Source organism: Myxocyprinus asiaticus, chromosome 18, assembly GCF_019703515.2.
Source record: "Myxocyprinus asiaticus isolate MX2 ecotype Aquarium Trade chromosome 18, UBuf_Myxa_2, whole genome shotgun sequence".
NCBI lineage: Eukaryota > Metazoa > Chordata > Actinopteri > Cypriniformes > Catostomidae > Myxocyprinus > Myxocyprinus asiaticus.
This window is the reverse complement of record NC_059361.1, coordinates 37769256-37792674: the sequence shown is the minus strand read 5'-3', so window position 1 is coordinate 37792674 and position 23419 is coordinate 37769256.

Here is a 23419-nt window from a genome sequence, read left to right as displayed (position 1 = left end):
GTGCTACCTGGACGAATTTCGCGGTTGCGCACTTGCTCCATGTTTTTATCCGTGTCTCCTGCTGAACGCATTTAGATGCACTTTACAATATGGAATAGTCTGTCTGTGGACCCCCAATCTACTCTGGGCCCCCCCTCAAGCCTGAGCCCAGGACAAAAGGTCATGTTGTACCCCCTTATTGGCGACCCTGACTATAAATTCTAAGAAAGCTCTGTTTAACGAAACCAGAGTAGATTATTTTCGCTGTTGTTGTTTTTACATCATTAATATTAGGTCATGGGACAATGCCCATGTCCCTGCATGAAGTATGTTCGAAATCAATTCATACTACTCGGATGCATACCTAAAGAACGTACTGTTTACCCGGCAGAGAAGTGCGTCTTTCCCACAACGGCTAAGAGCTAAAAGGGAACGATTAAAACTACCATTGGTGGTGCATGGATAAATGTCACTAAAGTTATGTTTTCCAATGCAAATGTGTTAGTACAGCCTTAAGGCGCAGTCACACATACCTTCGCATGGCAAAATTCCGTGGGCAAAATACAATCATCTTAATGGGAATCCGTGCGAATGTTCAATTTGGACGATGAACTTCCAGTGACGAAGAATTTCCCCTTGTGGATTTCACGTGGAGTTTAAGTTTGGTGAACTTTGCCAGCGAATTTGCTGCGTTGACCAATAGACCTTATTCACAGTAACCCCATCTTTGATTTTTGATGGAAATGAAAACGAGGCTGTGAGGGATAGACTTACAGTCTCTTCAGTGACATGCACTGGATAAAGCTAATCAAATTTTTCTCAACTCATGTTGTCTGGAGTTTTTTTGTCTACTGAAATTTTTTGGAAAGATAGTTTTCAATGTTTCGTCAGTGCAACAATTCAAAAACACTTTAAACAACTGTACAAACCATTGAAGAGACTGTCGTCTATACTTCACAGCCTAGATATCATTCCCATCAAAAATCAAAGCTCTGCTGTGAATAAGGTCAACAGGAATTTGCTTGGTTTGTCAGTAACCTCTGTGTGGGTGGTGCTTCATACACAGCTACAACGAATATTCACAATAGAAAAGGACATCATTTTAGCAGTGAGTTTCTTTTTAACTTATCTATCCCAGAGTATAAAGTGCAGCATTAAAAAGCGCCCTTAAGTTCAGGTCCAGTAAATTGAAGGTTGCTGGTTTCTGTGCCGTAAGGGCCATGAACTATTACCATTAACCCTATTAACAAGGCACTTAACTCCTGGTTGCTCCGGGGGGACTGAAACTGTAATATGTGTATGTGACAAATCACTAGCCCTCTACTGAAGGAGGAAGCGGGGACCAGGTGAACAGTCCACGTAATTCTTTATTATGTACACTTTTTAGTCTACAACAATGCTTTTCAGCCACACACTGAACACACACACACACACACACACACACACACAGCTTTGTGCATCTCTCTCTCTCTCTCTCTCTCTCTCTCTCTCTCTCTCTCCTCTGGCAGTCTGGACTGCCTTCTTATCCCTCTCCAGCTCTCACTGTAACACAGAACATCTGTTAGAGATAATTTCCCACAGGTGTCAATCCTTACATTCTTCCTCTCAAGGCCTCGCTCTCCAGCGACATCGCTCGGCCACGCCCACATCACCACAGTGTACTGTACAGTAAAGCCCTTTTTCCACTGATAGGGTTCCAGAGCCTGTGGCTAATCCGGAATACTTCTGTAAATTACTACCAAGAACAGGTGGTTCTAGACTGGAAAAACTGGATCCGCATCAGCCCCTTTAACCTACTTATCTCCAACCAGGAACGTCTAATGGCAAAGCTTGGAAGATTCATAAGACAAAGTTTGCCATGCACCATGTATATTTGTGGGCAGTTAACTATATAGTAAAGTAGGAAGTTACATCAGGTGTTTTCAAACTGAGGTCCAGGGTGCTAGGGGGTCCAACAAAATTTTCTGGGAAAATAAAGTGTAAAAAAAATGCAGACATTTGACATAATTACTATTTCATTGTGAAATCATGCAATTAATCACAATTATTTTATTCAGCTAAAAGCCAGAAATAATCTGCACGAATCTGTAATAAATGTGCATATATATATATATATATATATATATATATATATATATATGTACAGTATATTATGAGGAAAAAAATATGTCTTATTTGTAAATTGTAATTCACTATTCTCATGTAAAACTGCTTTGGAGCAGTATTTATTGTGCAAAATGTGCTATACACATTAATTTGAATTTTTCTTTTGGGTTTTTACATCTAACAGTACTCTGGGAAAACAATATGCTGTCAGTTGTATAAAAAGTAAATATAATATAAACCAGATAATGTTTTAATAATAGATTTTGGCTTATGATAATATAAAAGCCTTATATTTATTTTTGAAAATAACATTTCTTTATAATATCACAATTATTATTTTTCTCTCACAGGAGTTCCCTTGTAAGGGAGTTATCATATTTGTGGGTCCTTAGTATCAAAAAGTTTGAAAACCCCTGAGTTACATAATCAGTCAGCTCTCAATTCTGTGGAAATGTTGGTAACACCAGTTTTGACATGAGCACTAGCTCCATTTCATTGTATATATGAGGGATACCTCACTTAACTTGATAAAAGCATCTGCTAAATGACTGTTTATTAATTATACAACTTGCATCAAGTCACAAATAAAGTATTGAGATGCTTCAATATCTACTTTATTTATTTTAACATTTGTAAAATGCATATGTACATAAACTGCACTATGATAGATATATCTTTTAATCCAATCATTGGCTTTATGAAAATTAGTCACTGCAATGCAGCTCCACTTCACTTTATCAATTGCGTGATAATGAATAATGCTGAAATAAATTTCATTGGTCATCTTTGTCTAGTGCGGTAAAATAGCTGAAGGCAATTAAATACTCACTCAAGGGAGTAATGCGTCTCTCTCCTGTTTAGACAGAGCGATCCTTTACCTTGGTCTCACGTAATTAGCAACAAATCACAATCTCTTAGTGTTTTCCCATGCGCTGAATTCCACTTACTTTCTCATCAGTTCTTGTAGACAGGAGAGACGAGATGTAATCAGGACTTTCATCCACCACTGCTACCTCATTATAACATAACAAAATGACTTTTCCATGAGCAAGCATTAACCACTCTTGTTTAGAATAGGCTACTTGGACTTCTAACAGGTGCGTAACGACTGTTGGCCGGTACTAGTGATAGACCGATATATTGGCCAGGCCGATTAATAGGCCGATTTTGGTCATTTTGCGATTATTGGCATCAGCCTATAACCGTGTTTGCTTGGCTGATTAACAGAAGTGTTAACTTTCCCTTGTGTCAATTTCAAAAGCTACCTGTAGATACAGTATATCAATTGATAGTCAACACTTTCTATTTTCAAGGTTTTTTCTTTTCAAGTTTATGCAAATTTGAGAAAATATTGCATAAAATATGTGTTTGTTTCACTTTAGAAATTTTGTATACATCTGATTTCCCTTACAAAAATCGAGAGTTCTGACAAATTTGCTGCAAACTCATTATTTATATCAAATATTTGAGGTGAATTGCAAGTTCATTTGAATGTGAAAATAATGAGGCAAGTTTGCAGCAATTTTGTCAGAACTCTAGATATTTTGTAAGAGTTGCTGTTGTTAAAATGTATTATATTTATCAGCATTTATGTAGGCCATCGGCCATTCTATGCTCTCTGGATATCAGTCATTGAAAAACTCATATCGGTCGACCACTAGCCGGTACACAGTTCTGTATAATATAAAATATCAGCCAAAATAATTTTATTTCAGAGGCGAAACAGGTAATTACATTTTGATAACAGATTACAAAAAAAAATTGTTTTCTGGGGAAAATATTCACTGATGAATCGTGCACAATAAGACAAGTAACGTGTACTAAGCAAAGTTACACAATGACATCTTACAACTGTGATATATATACAGTCTGCATATTACCCAAATGCTCTGTTTTTTACTGAAACTCATGTATATTACAATTATGCTCCCCTACTAGGCGTGTTTGTACACAGTCTGGCACCAGAGCGAGAAGCGGGGCCCTCCGCTACCTTCTGTGATATATAACCATGTGGTTCCTCACCTCCGAATCGTCACAAAAGTACTGACATCTGTGACTTACAGATGGCTTGTGATGATGTTGTGGATTACTGACGAGCCGCTCTGCTAAAAAAGGGAGCTGAGAGGAGAAAATTGTAAGTCCTTTCTGTATGAATGAGCAGAGGGCCTTCCAGGGAGAGACAGATGTTAATTTATCTCCATTACCCACTCAGGGCAAGCCGTCTGAGGTGCGTTGCTCTGCAATTGACTGTGCAACTGTGTGACAGTGCTCCGTGTGCCGGTCTCTGAGGCAGTGAGGTCTGTCTAAGCCTTTCAGCCACATCTATTCCATTCCACTGTCGTCTGCTGTGGTTAATGGGTGTAACGTTGTTTTAATTGAACAGTATGACATAATTTTAATTGGAAGAAGTTAAGGTAACCATTAGAACTGTGAATATCTTTGTTTTCAAATTTAAGCATGGTATGGACCTTATTTTTATTACATTTCTTGATGATATTTAAGCAACATCCACACTAATCCGATTCAGTTTTAAAGCTCAGTTTTCAGTTTCTTAACATAATTATTTTCCAAAGTAAGCAGTAATGTAGAGCTTTTCAAAATGCTCAGTTTTTCAGTGAAGTAAAAAGTCCCTCTAGTGTGGATGAGAGCCGTAAATGTAGCTAAATTTATGTTTTTATTATTGGTGTGGACATGTATTAGTGTGGACGTGGTCTTATGCTGCATTCCATTCAAAATCAGACGTTGGATATTCCGATTTGATATCTCAGATCTAGGACCATAAAGGCATTCCATTGCACAATGCTCGGAAGATGACACAGCAAACAAAACTGCAATGTTCCCGTTATCTTAGCATGTGTACGGCTGTCACCTGAGATGTCTCCTAGTAACCAAATTTATAAACAATGTTGCAATGCTAGCATTTGTTGTACAGGTATACGATTATCAAAAGAGAGTATAATTTACCGTATTTTGAACATCTGTCTCTGCAAACATTTGTTAAATATGTTTTATTGTCATATAATATAGAAACTTTGACTCGTTGATGGAAATTATTGATTAAACGTGAATGTTTTTCATTGACTCTGTAAATCTCCTTGGATGCCCAGTTGCTCACATGTTTGCATGACGTCATGCACCTGCATCTCAGCGAAATCACAGTTGAAGGTTTCCGAACAAGATTCCAAATTGGAAGTCTGACTTCAAGTGGTGTTCCATTGCACTTTCCCTAGTGGGAAGTTGGAAATTACACCTTTCCGAGTTGAATGGAATGCAGCATTAAGCCCAAATGGAATTTGGCCATTTTTCACATTTTCTGTCATTTTGAGGGTAAATCTGTGGAATGAATTTAAACCTGGTAAAATGTAGTAAAAAGGAAAAACATGATCAAAATAGCCAAAGTAGGGCAATAAAATGATATCGATACTTATAATAATAATTAAAAAAAAAACAATACATTTTCGATATCAATGATAAACTTTTGAGTAATTTTCGAAATTTAGCCTATGTTCTACATCTAGATGATCTGATCATGTTTGTGTCGCTAAAAACGACACAATACTTTTTACTTTTTAAAATACTTTTTTTTTTCTGTAACTTTTTTTATTTTTATTTTTATTGTATTGTATTATTTTTTAACATCATCCTGCCCTGGGACTGCAGATGCAAATTAGTTTTTATAGCTAACTCTGGCACAACAATTTTGTTGTGCATGGTCCCTGTTAAATAAACCAAATAAACTAAACTAAAATAACTAAACTAAACTAAACTAAACTAAACTAAACAAAGTTATACACATATCTAGCTAACTGAATCACAGTCATGAAATCAGCCTGTTAAGTATTAGCAGGCAGCCCTGCTGTCATGGAAACCGGCAATGAGACTCAGTAGCCGCTAACTAGCAGTTAGCTATCTGGCTAATTTAACATAGCTGTGTACCGAACAAGACAGCACTGACAATGCAGTGCAACAGCTATCAACTGAACACAACAACAATTCAGACATCAACACCAATCCTGTTTATTTATTTACTATTTAGTTAAATGTCTTTTCCTGATTCATAGTGCTGTCACATGCAAGAAAGTGTTTCGTGTTCTTGTGATGTTTACTGGTGTTGGCAATCCAGCTTATGGTGCATTACCACCACCTACTGAGTTGGATTGTGATGTGTCACAAGAAAGTCTTTCAGTGGATTCAAACATCAGCTGAAGATGATAAAATAAGCGAAATGTTATCAAAAAGAGGTCACACACCTCATGAAGGATTGAATCCTAAACTATGTGTAATTCATTCTTGAGGTCTAACAAACATGTGGAACGCCTGTTGGTGGCGATGTGAAGTTAAGGACCAGTGGGTGGATTTGTGTCAGTGTGTTTCGCTGTCCCCTTCTGCATATCATGGTCTCCTTCGGCATATCGCGGAACCATTTTGCGGCCCATTTCAGCTTATCATGGCCCACTTTGGTACATGTGGCCCAAGCTTTAGACTAATTTCACGATCCTTCAGAGCTGCTCAATTAATCAAAATAACATCAAAATCAAAATCATTTGTGATTCTTAAGCTGCAAAAGGCTGTGATTAAATTAAATGTATAGCCTACATGGTCTATGTGCGCTTCAGAGAGAACAACATGCTGTTCTGCATGCAAAAAAAATAAAATAAAATAAAATAATAATAAATAATAAAACTAATACTAAAAATAAATTATTTTAGGAATTATATAAGGCATATAATGCTATAAGGAAACAATAAATAGAATAGATTTACATTTAAAAATGTACATTTAGTTTTGACACACTTCTGGTTTTAGCCCACCCCACATTCAGTTATATCTGAAAACAGATACAGAAACAGTTAATTTTGCCATTGCAACAGATACAAATAATGGCTTATCTGCACGCAAACTGCCACTGACTAGTAATAGAAAGTAGCAAATCACATCCACAGCTTTGATGTAATTTGAAGGCTATTGGCTATTTAAAAAAAAGGGACAAGCCATTAGATACGTCCCACCCCAATTTCCTGTTTCGCTAGTACTGTAAATACATCAAAACGGGAAAGAAAACTGCACTTGTTAAGCAATTTTGTGGGGTCTTTAAACCAAGGAGCATAATTTTAAGATTGTGTAACATTACTGAGTGCACAGTTAATGCTCTGCAAATGTTTTCTGTTCTACCCAGTGGCTGCTTCTTTGGACACAAGCTATTTTCCATTTTCTAAGGTTCAAGACATGGATGCATTAGCCCTGCATGAACTGCAAAGTACAGGATGCAATTAACGAACAAAACAAAAAGACTGCTCACCGCAGTCAAAGTTCAGCTTGCGGAATAATCACATTCTCTGCAAGCAGCAAACACTGTTAAGCACTAATTGTGGCTAGTTACTATTATTCTGAATTGAATTCAGCTACAATCCTAATAAAAAGTCAAAACAAGGAAAACTGCTATAGCTTGCAGCTCTGTATGAGGAATTATTATAAATCTGATGTCATGCTGGCTGTTATGGTAGTGGTCTTGCATAAGTACTGTCACCAATTAACATCACACAAATGTTTTTGGTTACCAATGCCATCGTAGAACTACCACAGAGATAAACTGAGTAGTATTCGGCTGGTCATTTTGAATAAAACGGCTCTAACGAGGCCACGGATATGACTGCAGTCTTTATCTCATGGAATTGTATTGTAAATCATTTTAAAACTTTTTTTTATGATATATTTATTTCATTTTGTTTCATTTTGATTTATTTTTTTTATGAGAACAGATGCAGAATTATGATATGTTTTTAATTTTAATTTACCTATAATCCTTTAACATACAGCAAATAAATGGGATAAACACAAGCAAGACTAAATGTACAGTAAAAGGTGCCAACTCTATGTGGAATTACTGTAAAGGTGATTTGACTTTTAATTAAGCTGTAAACCTTCAAAATAAATAAATTAAACAAGGAAAAATGGCTGCAACTCAAGGTGGAATTACTGTTAAGATGATTAACCTTATTGACTTTCAAGACCATATGAATTACACTGACATTCAGCTAATGAGCATGGATGTAAGTCAGAGAGATGGAGTGAGAGGACACTCAAGGAAAAATGTTTGATGGCATGTTATCACATTCACCACAGGTGCAATGGAGACGAGGGACCAATAATTTCCCAACACCTGACAATGTTGCACATTATAAGTGAGCTTGCATCCAGCCTTGTGGAAGGGGTTGGTGAGCAATTGTGTGTGTGTGTGTGTGGCCAGCAGGTGTCTACCATTAGGGAATTTTCATCACTAGGACGCAGATGGTGTCAGCAGAAGGAATGGACTTGCACAACTACTTTGGCATTGTACTTACTGCATTTTAGGCATTGTTGGTAACAACGTTATTCATAAGACGGCAGATTATTTCAATATTTTTTAGGGCCATCTGTTGGTTAAACAGCCTGATGAAAATTACATGACATTTTGGCAAAAATCAATTATACTATGTTTCATTACAGATCATTACATATATTACATCAGTTCCCAGGTGAATAACAAAACTTACCTCCCAACCCTAAACCTCAAACCTAAACCTAACATGATAAAAAGCAAATGTAGGTTCTGAGGGTGTTTTTAAACATTCCCTGTTTCAGTGGCATACCCAAAATTAAAGGCTTTTAACTTGACAATAATTAATAAATAAAAAAAGAGGGTCAAGTGTTTTGTATCATTGTAAAGAAAACTTTTCAAATTTTTTAATGATATAGATTATGATTAATTGTGACTCAACCTAAGAAACTGCTGGAAAAAAAAAATTCTTCTTATTTGACATTATATATATATATATACAGGTGCATCTCAATAAATTAGAATGTTGTGGAAAAGTTCATTTATTTCAGTAATTCAACTCAAATTGTGAAACTCGTGTATTAAATAAATTCAATGCACACAGACTGAAGTAGTTTAAGTCTTTGGTTCTTTTAATTGTGATGATTTTGGCTCACATTTAACAAAAACCCACCAATTCACTATCTCAACAAATTAGAATACATCATAAGACCAATAAAAAATTTTTTTAGTGAATTGTTGGCCTTCTGGAAAGTATGTTCATTTACTGTATATGTACTCAATACTTGGTAGGGGCTCCTTTTGCTTTAATTACTGCCTCAATTCGGCGTGGCATGGGGGTGATCAGTTTGTGGCACTGCTGAGGTGGTATGGAAGCCCAGGTTTCTTTGACAGTGGCCTTCAGCTCATCTGCATTTTTTGGTCTCTTGTTCCTCATTTTCCTCTTGACAATACCCCATAGATTCTCTATGGGGTTCATGTCTGGTGAGTTTGCTGGCCAGTCAAGCACACCAACACCATGGTCATTTAACCAACTTTTGGTGCTTTTGGCAGTGTGGGCAGGTGCCAAATCCTGCTGGAAAATGAAATCAGCATCTTTAAAAAGCTGGTCAGCAGAAGGAAGCATGAAGTGCTCCAAAATTTCTTGGTAAACGGGTGCAGTGACTTTGGTTTTCAAAAAACACAATGGACCAACCCCAGCAGATGACATTGCACCCCAAATCATCACAGACTGTGGAAACTTAACACTGGACTTCAAGCAACTTGGGCTATGAGCTTCTCCACCCTTCCTCCAGACTCTAGGACCTTGGTTTCCAAATGAAATACAAAACTTGCTCTCATCTGAAAAGAGGACTTTGGACCACTGGGCAACAGTCCAGTTCTTCTTCTCCTTAGCCCAGGTAAGACGCCTCTGACATTGTCTGTGGTTCAGCAGTGGCTTAACAAGAGGAATACGACAACTGTAGCCAAATTCCTTGACACGTCTGTGTGTGGTGGCTCTTGATGCCTTGACCCCAGCCTCAGTCCATTCCTTGTGAAGTTCACCCAAATTCTTGAATCGATTTTGCTTGACAATCCTCATAAGGCTGCGGTTCTCTCGGTTGGTTGTGCATCTTTTTCTTCCACACTTTTTCCTTCCACTCAACTTTCTGTTAACATGCTTGGATACAGCACTCTGTGAACAGCCAGCTTCTTTGGCAATGAATGTTTGTAGCTTACCCTCCTTGTGAAGGGTGTCAATGATTGTCTTCTGGACAACTGTCAGATCAGCAGTCTTCCCCATGATTGTGTAGCCTAGTGAACCAAACTGAGAGACCATTTTGAAGGCTCAGGAAACCTTTGCAGGTGTTTTGAGTTGATTAGCTGATTGGCATGTCACCATATTCTAATTTGTTGAGATAGTGAATTGGTGGGTTTTTGTTAAATGTGAGCCAAAATCATCACAATTAAAAGAACCAAAGACTTAAACTACTTCAGTCTGTGTGCATTGAATTTATTTAATACACGAGTTTCACAATTTGAGTTGAATTACTGAAATAAATGAACTTTTCCACAACATTCTAATTTATTGAGATGCACCTGTATATATATATATATATATATATATATATATATATATATATATATATATATATATATATACACAGGTATATACTGTACATATCAACTGTAACTGAGTAAAATGTTGTGTTGATATGACAAAGTGATCAAACGTTATAGCATTACAAACATAATTTATCCTAGTGTACACAAATGTCTCCAAGTGTCCAAAAGCAGCCTCTCCAAACAAATAAAACATAGTAATTGTACATAAGAACTAAATACACATGCAACAATGACTAAAGGTTTGCATAGCATGCAGACATGATTTTAGTAATGAGATATCACAGAATGAGTGTCATTTGACTCAATGGGTCTGCATCATTCAGTCTGTGTCATGTACTTGGCACTATCTCATGGTTGCCATATGTAACAGTCACCAATCACATATCTCTCTGCCTAAATATGGATGATTTTTGCACCGATCTGAACACAATCCGATTGGTTTAGCGTTCCATGATGCTAAATAATTACCAATGATGTCAACTAGCTAACTTGTTTTCAGCCAGATTGCAAGATGCCAGAGAACCAGATGCTGTGTGCACATTGTGCTTTGTGTCAACTGTCTAATGATCTACACATCCTAAACAGTAACTGTTTATGAACTGATAATCTGCCCTTTTACTCATCATTTGTGTGAAAGTGAATAAAAGTCATTGTTGTTGAAGAGCCTCTAGTGTTTATGATATGAACAATGAGGCACATAAAAATATTTGTGCAAAAATGGTATAGTAATATGATTCTATGAGAACAGGTTGCGAATTCAAAAATTCCGTTTTTGGCAACAACAGATCTCAATTTAGAATTGGCTGAAATTTGCCTCTAAATAAATCGTTTTCATTTTAAATGTAGTGCATTAACTTCCTTAATAATATTACTGTCTGTGGGTGGTCTTCTCATTAATTATTGGTGACTTTTGTTTATGACTATTTATTATAATAAAATTTCACCCCACAACGACTACAAATATTTTTTATTTTTTTAAATGTTCCATATGGTTTAGAGGTAACCAGGGTTTTGAATTTAACACCCTACAACCTGCACCAAGGTACACCTAAACAGTTTTTCATGGTTGTTGGCAGATAGGATCTTCCAAGCTTCTTGGCGAATTTGCCACAGTACTTCTATCTATTTAGGCTGTCTCAATTGCTTCTGTCTCTTCATGTAATTCCAGACTGACTCGATGTTCAGTGGGGGGCTCTGTGGGGGCCATGCCATCTGTTGCAGGGCACCCTGTTCTTCTATTCTATTCTATTAGCAAAAGGAATGTTTGGGAGTCTAAAATGTTCTAAAGCTGAAGATAAAAATAACCATCTTAAGACAAATGTTTTTGTGAAACATCTTATGTGCCAAAGACTTTTGCACAGTACTGTATACACACACACACACACACACACACACACATACACATATATATATATATATATCTTAGGGCTGTCGATTTAATGCATTAATTAAATGCGATTAATTATATAAAAAATAATGGGTAAAAAAAAACATGTAACACAATTAATCATGTCCCCCGTAATAAGGAATATTCCTGAGCAATTCAAGCTTGAAGTACCACCTGTTTTCTGCAGGGGCAGTAAGCAATACTTCAGCTGTATAAGCAACGTGCAGCTTATACAGAGAACAATCTTTCAGCAGACAGCACAACACGAGGACACATTCTTGACTGAGCGCAGATCTGAACTTTGGGATGTCAAGACGTGTTGTTCTAAGTATTGAACTACATTTAACTTGATACAGCGACATAAAAATGGTATGTTTATGATGCGACGCAACTAAAGTGAAATGCTTCAAAAGCATCCGTCTGACAGGTGTACATTGACGGGTCCTTAAACAAGCTATTTTAATAAATCTCGGACTGAGTAACAAATTCAATTGCTAAATGGTTCGCTGTGAACTGTAGGCAAATGATTGGCTTATGTTCAATAATATGACAATAAACAATACATTGGATTCTAAAGACAATTTTTGAATTTTCTTATCAATGGTTAACTCCTCTGCCACAATAATGTAATGCATTTTAATAATCTGTATATTACTTTTTTATAATATATATATTTATATATATATATATATATATATATATTAGGGATGCCATAAAATATAGATATATTGATTATTGATCGGCACGTTATTTTATAGATATATTTTTGATATATTAAAATTAGCCGACATTTAAATTAGAAGCCCAATTTGCGGGCTTTCCAATTGACTCAGTAAGCCTCTGTTTAAAAGTCTAGCGTAATAGCATTGGGAGACCACAAGAGAGCAATATAACATGCAACTCACACACACATACACACACAGGACGAGCTGAAGAGGGGCAGGAGATGGCAGTCCAAAGTTACTAAAGTTTTTGTACTTCTTCAAGAATGAACAAAGTGACGTTGATTTTACCTGTTCGTTTGTGAAACCGCGCAAACTGAATGATTAGAAATGGTGATGTTTATTATGCAATTTCTCTGTATGAAGCCATGAATAGGTTTTTCATTCAAGCTGTCAAACCACAAAACAACAACAACTTGCAACTGAAAATACTCTATGAATGATACTTATACACAATATATCATCCAGTTATATTAGAGTAAATAATATTTGCCCTTTGATCATGATTTTGGTCGAATTTAATGGATAACTATGTGACTTGTACAACGTGGCACTTCAGAATGTTGACATTGAGCATTGGTGGTGTGTGTGTACCTTTGTAGAAATTTTTTTTGAATGCGCCATATCATCTGCCAGATGCGTCTGGTGTGCGACACCCAGAGGGTTTCTAATAAGGAGTCATCATAATGCATACAAAATACTCCATGTAAATACAATCACCACAAACAACCACATTTTTAAACAATGCACCCATACTTTCCTTTAATTCTCCATCGCAAATCCATCACCTCTCAACAACCCAGGCCCTGGGAGAGAAAGACAATATCAGATACAACGAGAAGTGTGGAAATCAATAGCACCATGTCTTTTAAGATATAGGTGCATGGGACAGTAGTTTTTCCAATGACCCTGACCAAGACAATCATTACAGACCACTCGCAATAGGTATAATACTGAAACAATTGATGGTTGAAAAAAACCAAAACGGGTAGTACACGTGTGATTATGCTCAGATTCAAAGCGACCGGGGTCAAAACAAGTTTTGTGCATCAATTCATACTCACTGGCCAAAACCGCAGCCTCAGACGCAGTGGTCACATTGCGTTCTGTAATAAAAATAGCAATTTGGCTTAGCAGCATATTTTTAACCTGCTCCAATACAACGAAATCAAAAATACCTGATGCAGTGCACCAGCAAGTAGCCTACAACACAACTCTAACTCTCCCACCACGCCAGGATTGACTGTCTGCTACAGGTTTAAACACGATACAGAAGGTGTCCATATCCTCCTTACTGAACAATGGCATTAAACGCAAGTTTGCGGTCACATAAAATTTCGGAGGAGGCGGATCACCCCCTACCAAACCACCATGGTCAACCTAATCGGTAAAGGTTTTCATCTTACCTTCTTTAATCAGATTCAGCCACTGTTGTTGATCTAATTTTCTCTTTTCTTAATCTTGACCAAATGTTGTCTCCTGATCTAATTTTCATTATTCCATCTCCACCTGGAACGCCATCTTACGGGGTTCCAGCTGGAGAAGGGCCAACTCTTTTTGCTGTTCAAAAGTCAGCATTATGGCTTAAGACAGAGGAACTGGCAAATCTAGCGATTCAGCTAAATCAGGTAAAAACTCCCTTGTCCACAAGAGCTGATCTCAAGATTGTTCAAATACACTCTTTCAAGCACTTATAGCTCATCGTAAGGCCAATGCCATGATGTGTCCCAATATCCAACAATTGATTTTTAGACAACACATTTAACATGCAATCAGAAGGAGATTTTAAAAACTCATCCATTTCAGAAACCATTATTTGGTAAATGTACCTCAATTAACGATTCCGCACTCAAAAGAGACTCACGAATTTAGAAACAAGTCCTTACCTTCACAGCTATAAAAAAATAATAAATAAAAAACACAGAGAACTTCCCCCCAATACACAAAACTAACTAAGTAGACCCTAATCTTTGAGCATACAGCGGCGGGTAATTATGCACTATCTCCCGTAAGCAGAAGAGAACAACCAATTATATTGGCGATTCCTCCAAACTTCGGGCGTGCTCCCGAGACAATGCTCTAACCAGTGATTCTGCTCAAAAACATCAAACTAAAACAAAAAACTCAATGAAGGACATGCCGCTTATTCCTAATGGAGTAGCTTATCAAAGGCCCACCACAACAAACCTCTGATACAGCTGTGATGATACAGGAATAATAAGTACATCAACCGAATCACAAATTCAGTTAACTATTAACGTCCTGGTTACTTTCGTAACCTCCGTTCCCTGATGGAGGGAACGAGACATTGTGTCAATGTAGTGACACTAGGGGTCACTCTTGGGAGCCCCGAACACCTCTGCTTTTTGAAAAAAGGCCAATGGGAATTGGCGAGTGGAATTTGCATGCCACTCCCCCGGACATACGGGTATAAAAGGAGTTGGTATGCAACCACTCATTCAGGTTTTGTGCTGAGGAGCCGAGACAAGGTCCCGGCCATTTCAGTGGGTAGTTCAGCATTGTGGCAAGAAGGAAAGCACCGATCTGACTGCACATCTCTGGGGATCTTCGAGTCGGGAAGAACACCACTTAGCGATCAGACGCCACTTCAAAGCATACAGGCGCCTCGTAGAGGGAGCCCTAGCCTGAGTGATCGTGTCTATCACCATGGGTGGTAGACCACTTAGGTCTTCTGCGTCCCCTCCAAGGGCCAGACGTGGAGATTCCAGAGGTCTGGTTGCGGGTGCCAGATGGTGCCCCATCCCTGAGAAAGAAGGTCCTTCCTCAGGGGAATTCACCAAGGGGGGCTGTCGTGAGGAGCGTGAGGTCCGAGAACCACATCTGGGTGGGCCAGTAGGGTGCTACTAGGATGACCTGCTCCTCATCCTGCCTGACCTTGCACAGGGTCTGTGCAAGTAGGCTTACTGGGGGAAACATGTATTTGCATAGTCCAGGGGGCCAGCTGTGTGCCAGCACGTCTATACAGAGGGGTGCCTCGGTCAGGGCGTACCAAAGCTGGCAGTGGGAGGATTCCCGGGAAGCAAACAGGTCTACCTGTGCTCGACCGAATCGACTCCAAATCAGCTGGACCACCTGGGGGTGGAGTCTCCACTCTCCCCTGAGCGTTACCTGTCATGACAGCGCGTCTGCCGCAGTGTTGAGGTCGCCTGGGATGTGAGTGGCTCGTAGTGACTTGAGAAGCTGCTGACTCCAGAGGAGGAGACGGCAGGTGAGTTGTGACATGTAACAGGAGCGTAGACCGCCTTGACGGTTGATGTACGCTACCGTTGCCGTGTTGTCTGTCCGGACCAACACGTGCTTGCCCTGGATCAACGGCTGGAACCTCCGCAGGGCGAGCAGTACTGCCAACAACTTGAGGCAGTTGATGTGCCAACTCAGCCACGGGCCAGTCCAGGAGCCGGCGGCTGTGTGCCCATTGCATACAGTGCCCCAGCCCATCTTGAAGGCATCTGTCGTAACCACGACGTGCCTGGAAACCTGCTCTAGGGGAACCCCTGCCAGTAGAAATGCAAGGTTGGTCCAAGGGCTGAAGAGGCGGTGACAGATCGGCGTGATGACCACGTGATGTGTCCCGCGGCACCATGCCCATCTCGGGACTCGAGTCTGAAGCCAGTGCTGAAGCGGTCTCATATGCATCAACCCGAGTGGTGTGGCAACTGCAGAGGATACCATATGCCCCAGGAGCCTCTGAAAAAGTTTCAGTGGAACCGCTGTCTTCTGTCTGAATGCCTTCAGGCAGTTCAGCACTGACTGTGCTTGCTCGTTCGTGAGGCGCGCCGTCATCGAGACTGAGTCCAACTCCAAGCCGAGAAAAGAGATGCTCTGAACCGGGAGAGCTTGCTCTTTTCCCAGTTGACCCGAAGCCCTAGACAGCTGAGGTGCCTGAGCACCAGGTCCCTGTGTGCGCACAGTAACTCTCGAGAGTAAGCCAGTCATCGAGGTAGTTGAGTATGCGGATGCCCACTTCCCTTAGCGGGGCAAGGGCTGCCTCTGTGACCTTCGTGAAGACGTAAGGGGACAAGGACAGGCCGAAGGGGAGGACCTTGTACTGGTATGCCCGGCCCTCGAAAGGAAACCACAGGAAGGGTCTGTGTTGAGGTAAAACTGAGACGTGGAAGTACACGTCCTTCAGGTCTACCGCTGCAAACCAATCTTGATGCCGGACGTTCGCTAAAATGCGTTTTTGCATCAGCATCTTGAATGGGAGCCTGTGCAAGGCCCGGTTCAGAACTCGCAGGTCCAAGATTGGTCGCAACCCACCGCCTTTCTTTGGTAAGATGAAGTAGGGGCTCTAAAACCCTTTCTTCATCTCAGCTGGAGGGACAGGCTCTATCGCGCCCTTGCGCAGAAGGGTCACGATCTCCACACACAAGGTAGAGGTGCTCTCGCCCTTCACCGAGGTTGCCGTTGAACCTGGGCGGGTGCCTGGTGAACTGAATCGCGAAGCTGAGTCGAACGGTCTGGGTCAGCCATCGCGAAGGGTTGGAAAGCGCAAGCCATGCATCCAAACTCCGGGCGAGGGGGACTAAGGGGATAATCATGTTGGACATACCAGCAGGTGGGGCCTCATGGCAGAGCAGAGCCTGAGGTGCCACATCACGGGGCCTCGAGCCCCGTGGCCATGCTGAGTCCAGGGACATCGAAACACTTACCTGGCTCCTGATACCCACCATAAGATTGGTCGAGGAGAGGGGAGGAGGAACATAGTCCCCACTGTCCGTCGGAGCCAACCCAGTGTGGGTGTGTTTGTGCCACAGCTGGGCGTGCGGGGGGGGGTCCGCCGCTGGAGTGCCAAACCTGCCGAAATGGGATGGTGGACGGCGGTCGTGACGACGGCCGTGCGCACCTGACATGTGACCCAGAGAACAAGGAAACCACTCTTTTGTTGAAGTTTTGGGTACAATAGCCTCTTGGGCATGTGGCAAAAAATGAAACAAAAGATTCTCCTCCCGGCCCTCCACCGTGGGATGGAGTTGTCTGTCTGGGTTGCCTGTCTCAGGAGCGCTTTGAAGCCTTCCTAGGGTTTTTGGAAGCCAGCCGTGAGACGGGTGGTGTCTGCTTCCTGCAGTGGGCTCCACGCCGGGGCTGGGCTGCGGGGGCGGGCTGCAGCGGAGCCGGTGCTGTTGCTGCAGGAGGACACCCTTGGCAATAAGCAGACGGGGTGCGGGGTCTTGAGCCACGCCGGGGCAGAATGTGCTGTATAGCCTCCATCTGCTTCTTCATCGCCAAGAACAGCTGGGCAAAGTCTTCAACGGTGTCGCCAAACAGGTTGACCTGGGAAATGGGGGTGTCAAGGAACCGTGCCTTGTCAGCCTCTCATCTCGACCAGGTTGAGCCATAGGTGGCGCTCCTGGACCACCAGGGTGGACATCGCCTGCCTGAAAGACCGCGCCATGACCTTCGTCACCCGGAGAGCGAGGTCGGTCACCGAGCGCAGCTCCTGCATCAATCCTGGGTCAGAACAACCCTCGTGCAGTTCTCTTAGCGCCTTGGCTTGGTGCACTTGCAGGAGATCCATGGCATGCAGGGCTGAGGCGGCCTGTCCAGTGGCACCGCAGGTCTTAGTCGCCAGAGACGACATAACCTTACAGGCGCTGGACGGGGGTCTCAGGTGGCCCCGCCAGGTGGCGGCATTTTGCGGGCACAGGTGCACCGCAACCGCCTTATCCACCTGGGGGATCGCAGAGTACCCCCTGGCAGCCCCACCATCGAGGGTAATGAGAGCGGAGAAGCTCAGAGACCGGGTCCAGGCAGTGAAAGGTGATCGCCACGACCTTGTGAGCTCCTCATGCACCTCCGGGAAGAAAGGGACTGGGGTGGGGCGTGGCCATGAGTGGCGCTCCGGGCCCAGGAACCAATCATCAGGCTGCAAGGGTTCGGGGGGTGGTGGAGGGTTCCACTCCAGCCCGACACACGCAGCCGCCCAGGCAAGCATGGCTGCCAGCCACACCCGATGGTGGGAGCCCAGTAGAGTCCTCAACATCAGACTGGACAGCCCACTCTCCGATGCTGCAAACGAGAGCTCATCCACTTCGCGAGCACCAAAACAAGATCGCAAACTCACCCTGAGACGAGCCGGTGGTCTCATCCCAGTGGGGCAAACGAGCATACTGGAGAATGGGAGGTCCTTGGGGAGTTACCCGGCGGAGTGGCTCCCACTGGGGTCCCCAAATCGCCCCCAGTGCTAACCGACGCGGCCTCAAACCCGTAGGTAGAAGGACCGAGGCGGGGAGCTGCTGGGGTGGTCTTTCCTTCTAACGAAGGAAAAACCACAACGTTGCCATGGTCACGCTCTCGCAGTGAGAACATGACCTGTCCATGAATACTGTCTCCGCATGGGAACAACCGCAACCAGGAAATACACAAAAGGAGAGGCATCTTTAAAAGACCCTCTCCGTTAATGCCACTCTTTTAAGAAGGGAAAATATACTCTTTTAGTAGGAAGAATATACTCTTTTAGCTGCTGAAGCACCCAGGGGCATTGTCTGCACTTCACCAGTGCAAGAGGTGGAGAGGCTGCTGTAATGTGCCGTAAATCCAACAGCTTTTCTAAGTGAATGGATCGGCAGAGTAATTCAGCTCACTGAACACAACCTCTCGGCTCCGAAGAGAAAATCTGAATGAGTGGTTGCATGCCAGCTCCTTTTATACCCGTATGTCCAGGGGAGTGGCATGCAAATTCCACTCGCCATTTCTCATTGGCCTTTTTTCAAAAAAAGCAGAGGTATTTGGGGCTCCCAAGAGTGACCCCTAGTGTCACTATATCGACACAACGTCCATTGAGTGACAGATAGGAAACCAATTTTATACTCATCTCTCTCCATACATCTTTTCGAATTAAATTTCAAAAACAAAAATCTTCAAACATTACCTCTTGCCACTCCAGGTAAATGTCCCAAAAATGTCAACAAATACAAATGCAATCAAGAAAAATACTGCAACAAAATTACACATTTCCCACGCGATTTGATGGCAACCAAATAAACTCTTAAACCAAATCATAATTTTACTTGTCTCTTTTTTTACAAATTCTTTGACTCAGAAACATCGAATCCAAAACACAAATCAAATTAATGATCAACGTCACCTGGTACGCCACTCCAGTTAGACGCTAATACAATAATAATTAAAAAAAATCCTACTCAAATACAAATTCAATGATCACCTGGAGCACCAGGTAAATGTTGATCTTTCCAAAGTTAACCAAATGCAATATTGACTCACCTGCAACACTCCTCCTGAGGAGTATGCGAGTCATATGCCAAATATATATATATATATATACATACTAAGTTAATTTCTTACCCTGAAGGTAACACTTTTACAATGTCCTTGTTACACATATTACACGTTACATGTATTAATTACTATAGTAATAGCAATATGTAATTAAAAGCTCCTCTACAAAATAATTACATGTAGCAATTACATGTAGTTTATTTGTATGTAAAAATGTAGATACACAGTAACATGAACATTAAAATAAAGTGTGACCTTTGTGGATGTACACAACAAAACTGTCTACATGGTTCTGTGTGAGGACAAACATTGAAATGTGGTCGGCGTATGTTTACCAGTCAGCGATTTCTCAGTTTGGCTTTCACTGGAAAGCTTTGAAAATATAATATTCAATTGAACTTCTACAAACTGTTTACAATAATGTTTCGAATATTTTCTTTCCAGTCTCTTAAATTAAGTGTCCATTCGATTTTAAAATCTTAACATTTTCAGTGGCATTCAAGGAACTTTGCAACTACGGTTGATAAACACTAGCCTGAAACCAATGGTAATGCATTACTTAAAATCAGTTGTACATCATGAAGCCGAGTGCAAGCAGTCAATAGTATGACCCAGCAGAATCAGCCAAAAATCCAGCATGCTGTTTGCCATTTATGTTGACCATTGGCTGAGCGGGGATATGGGCATGTTACTCAACTCTTCCTTATTATGGATCTCTGATTGTATGCACAGGAAGATAAAGAATAGCACATGCATCACTTTGAACACACAGCTGAATTGCAATAACATTATTCAAACAGAGTGAATAATAAATTATATTCAGGCCTTTGAAAAAGTATGTGTGTAAATACATTCATTTGTTTGCATATGTGTGCATGTCAGAAAATATTGACGTTTCAGTGCATTCATGTGCATTCACGTTCCATTGTCGCATTATCATCACTTTGAATGCCGTGCATGTGTGGGTGTAAATATCAAAGACTGCTCATGCATTCACAAACATATATACGTATCTAACCGATTTATTGCCCAACCTACTTACAGTGAGTTCTGTCGAATCACGGCAAGGTTTTAGTGCAGATGACGAGGTGCATTATCATGCCAGGGAAATGCGAGCAATTGCTCTCTATTGCAGAGCAGATGCTGACTGCATAGAAGTGGTATATTGCGATGGGAATGGTAGATTGCCTCTTTTCATTGATGACAGCAGAAACATCTGTGGGACAGAGTATTTATGCATGCGAGAAGGGATGTAAAATCACTCTGCCTGAGATATGAGATTAAGGGCCTATTTGATGCACAAACTGTCAACAACAAAAGTCTAATTACATTGTGGATTAATCTGAGATTTCAGACAAGTGTAAATCCACTTATTTGAAAGGACGTTAAAAGGGAGACTTAAGGCGGACTCTGCAAGGCTCTGCATCAAAGCAGATGTGACCTCTGTCACTCCAGCAGTTCATCCATAAACTGACCTATTGATCCGTGAGACACATGTAGTGGCTCCCTCAATCAATGAATCTGCCTGTAATATTGAGTAAAGAGAAGAAGTTTCAAACTTCTCTTTTTAGGTATTATGTTCTTTTTTTGTCATTTGCACAGTGCAGGGTCATTCCTATTATGCAGTTATCTTTTGAACTTTGTAAGTTTAAAAAATGTTTTTGCTATAATTAAAATTACCTTCATAAAAGAGTATACCAGACTTTCAGAAATATGCTCTGGCCAAGGTCAGGCACTAAAAGTTTAATAATTATAACTTGATTATGTACACAATGTCAAAGAATAACAGGATGGAACATAACAGGATGGAAATGAAGAGCAAAGGTAAGCCATTGCTCAGTGAGGGGTTGACTGTTAACTTACATACTGTAAGGTTGTCAACTATTTGTTAGGTTTGATATTTTTGCTAACCGTCTTTTAAAATTCTGATATCATAACTTTAATTTTTGTAATTTCCTCAAAATGGATGAAAAGAGAGTGAAACAAACAACCTGATACCACAAAATGTGTAAATTCATTGCTAATTATCACTGATCTTTGTGCTGTTGTTTTCCCATCGAAATATTATGTCACTTCCTGGAGGATGATATCGCCAATGTTAAAGGGATGTTACAAACAGGATGGAAAGTAATACTTAGGGCATTGGAAACAAACCCACAATATACATTAACCTCCTGAGACTCAAGCGTGACTGCTGTGTGCATGTTCCATTTCCCTTTTTGATTTGTAACTAGTAGCCCCTAAGAAACATACAAAATATATATACAGTATACAGTATACATATATATATATTTTTTAGACCAAATAGTTTTCCTAAAAACTGATGTCCACATACTGTACATGAACATGGGACTAAGTTGTGAAATGTTAAATAATACAAAGCTATAGAAAATCTGATTTTTTCCAAATCAAATTGTTTATGTTTCTAGGAGTGTTGGTTATTCGTGTATTTGAGTAGTTACAGACATTACATCAGAAATTATCATAAATAATTCTGATTCAAAGTATTGGCCAGCATCATCCAATCACTGCCAACCATGTTAAAATTTAATTCAGCAGTTAATTCAGTGGTTATTGTGTTTAACAGCGTACCATTTCGCGATAAATCGATGACATTTTTAAAATGGCATATCAGATGAAACTAGTGACTACTCTTTTGACTCAAACAGGTTTTAAAGTATAAACTTATAAGGTTTCTTACAGATGTAGTTATGTTGCCATTTCTACCAAGGACAAACTCAGCTGAGATCAGTACCATGTTGTTTTGTCACATTACTCGGTGCGTCAAAAGTTTAACCCTTTAATGACAGCCTAAAGTTTCCTGAACTGAGATAAGTCAGTTTAAATTAAACTAAATCATGCATAGCCTACAGCAAAGCCAAAACTTAATGTCCATGCATGAGGATGCGGATGTCTCAGGAGGTTAAATTGATTCCCAATCAATCAATTATTCCAAGAAAACATGTTTTAAACATTTCAAATAGACAAAGTAAAAAATGAAAAAAAAATATATATATATATATATATATATATATATCATAATTTGATGCATGGCAAAAATGTCAATGTCTTCTCAAACTGAGTAAAATTATTCAAAATGTAGCCTTATGTTCACTTAATAGTGATATTGTGATAAAGGGAAAAAATATATATGATTTGATTTACATTGTTTAAATTAGTGAGTTGAATATTTTTCCAACATGGAAACATTAAAATGCAAAGTAGAAATGACCTAAAACTGTAGAATTGTATCATCAGGCACTCATCAGAGGTATTAAACTGCAGTTAAGTAAAATGCAGTTAAGTATGCATAAACAATAGAGGAACGGATGTGGATCAGTGCCACGAGCAAAGACATTAGGACAAAAAAAATTGAAATGGAAATCCTTTAAGAAGGAATGAGAGTCTTTTTTCTTTTCTCTCCCAATAAGCCTTTTCACACAGAACGGAAAGCTTCAGTGGTAGGGTAAAAAAACAACAACAACTGTTTTATCCTTTATTAATAGCAGAGAACATAGCACAGAATTATTATTAGTTTTTAAT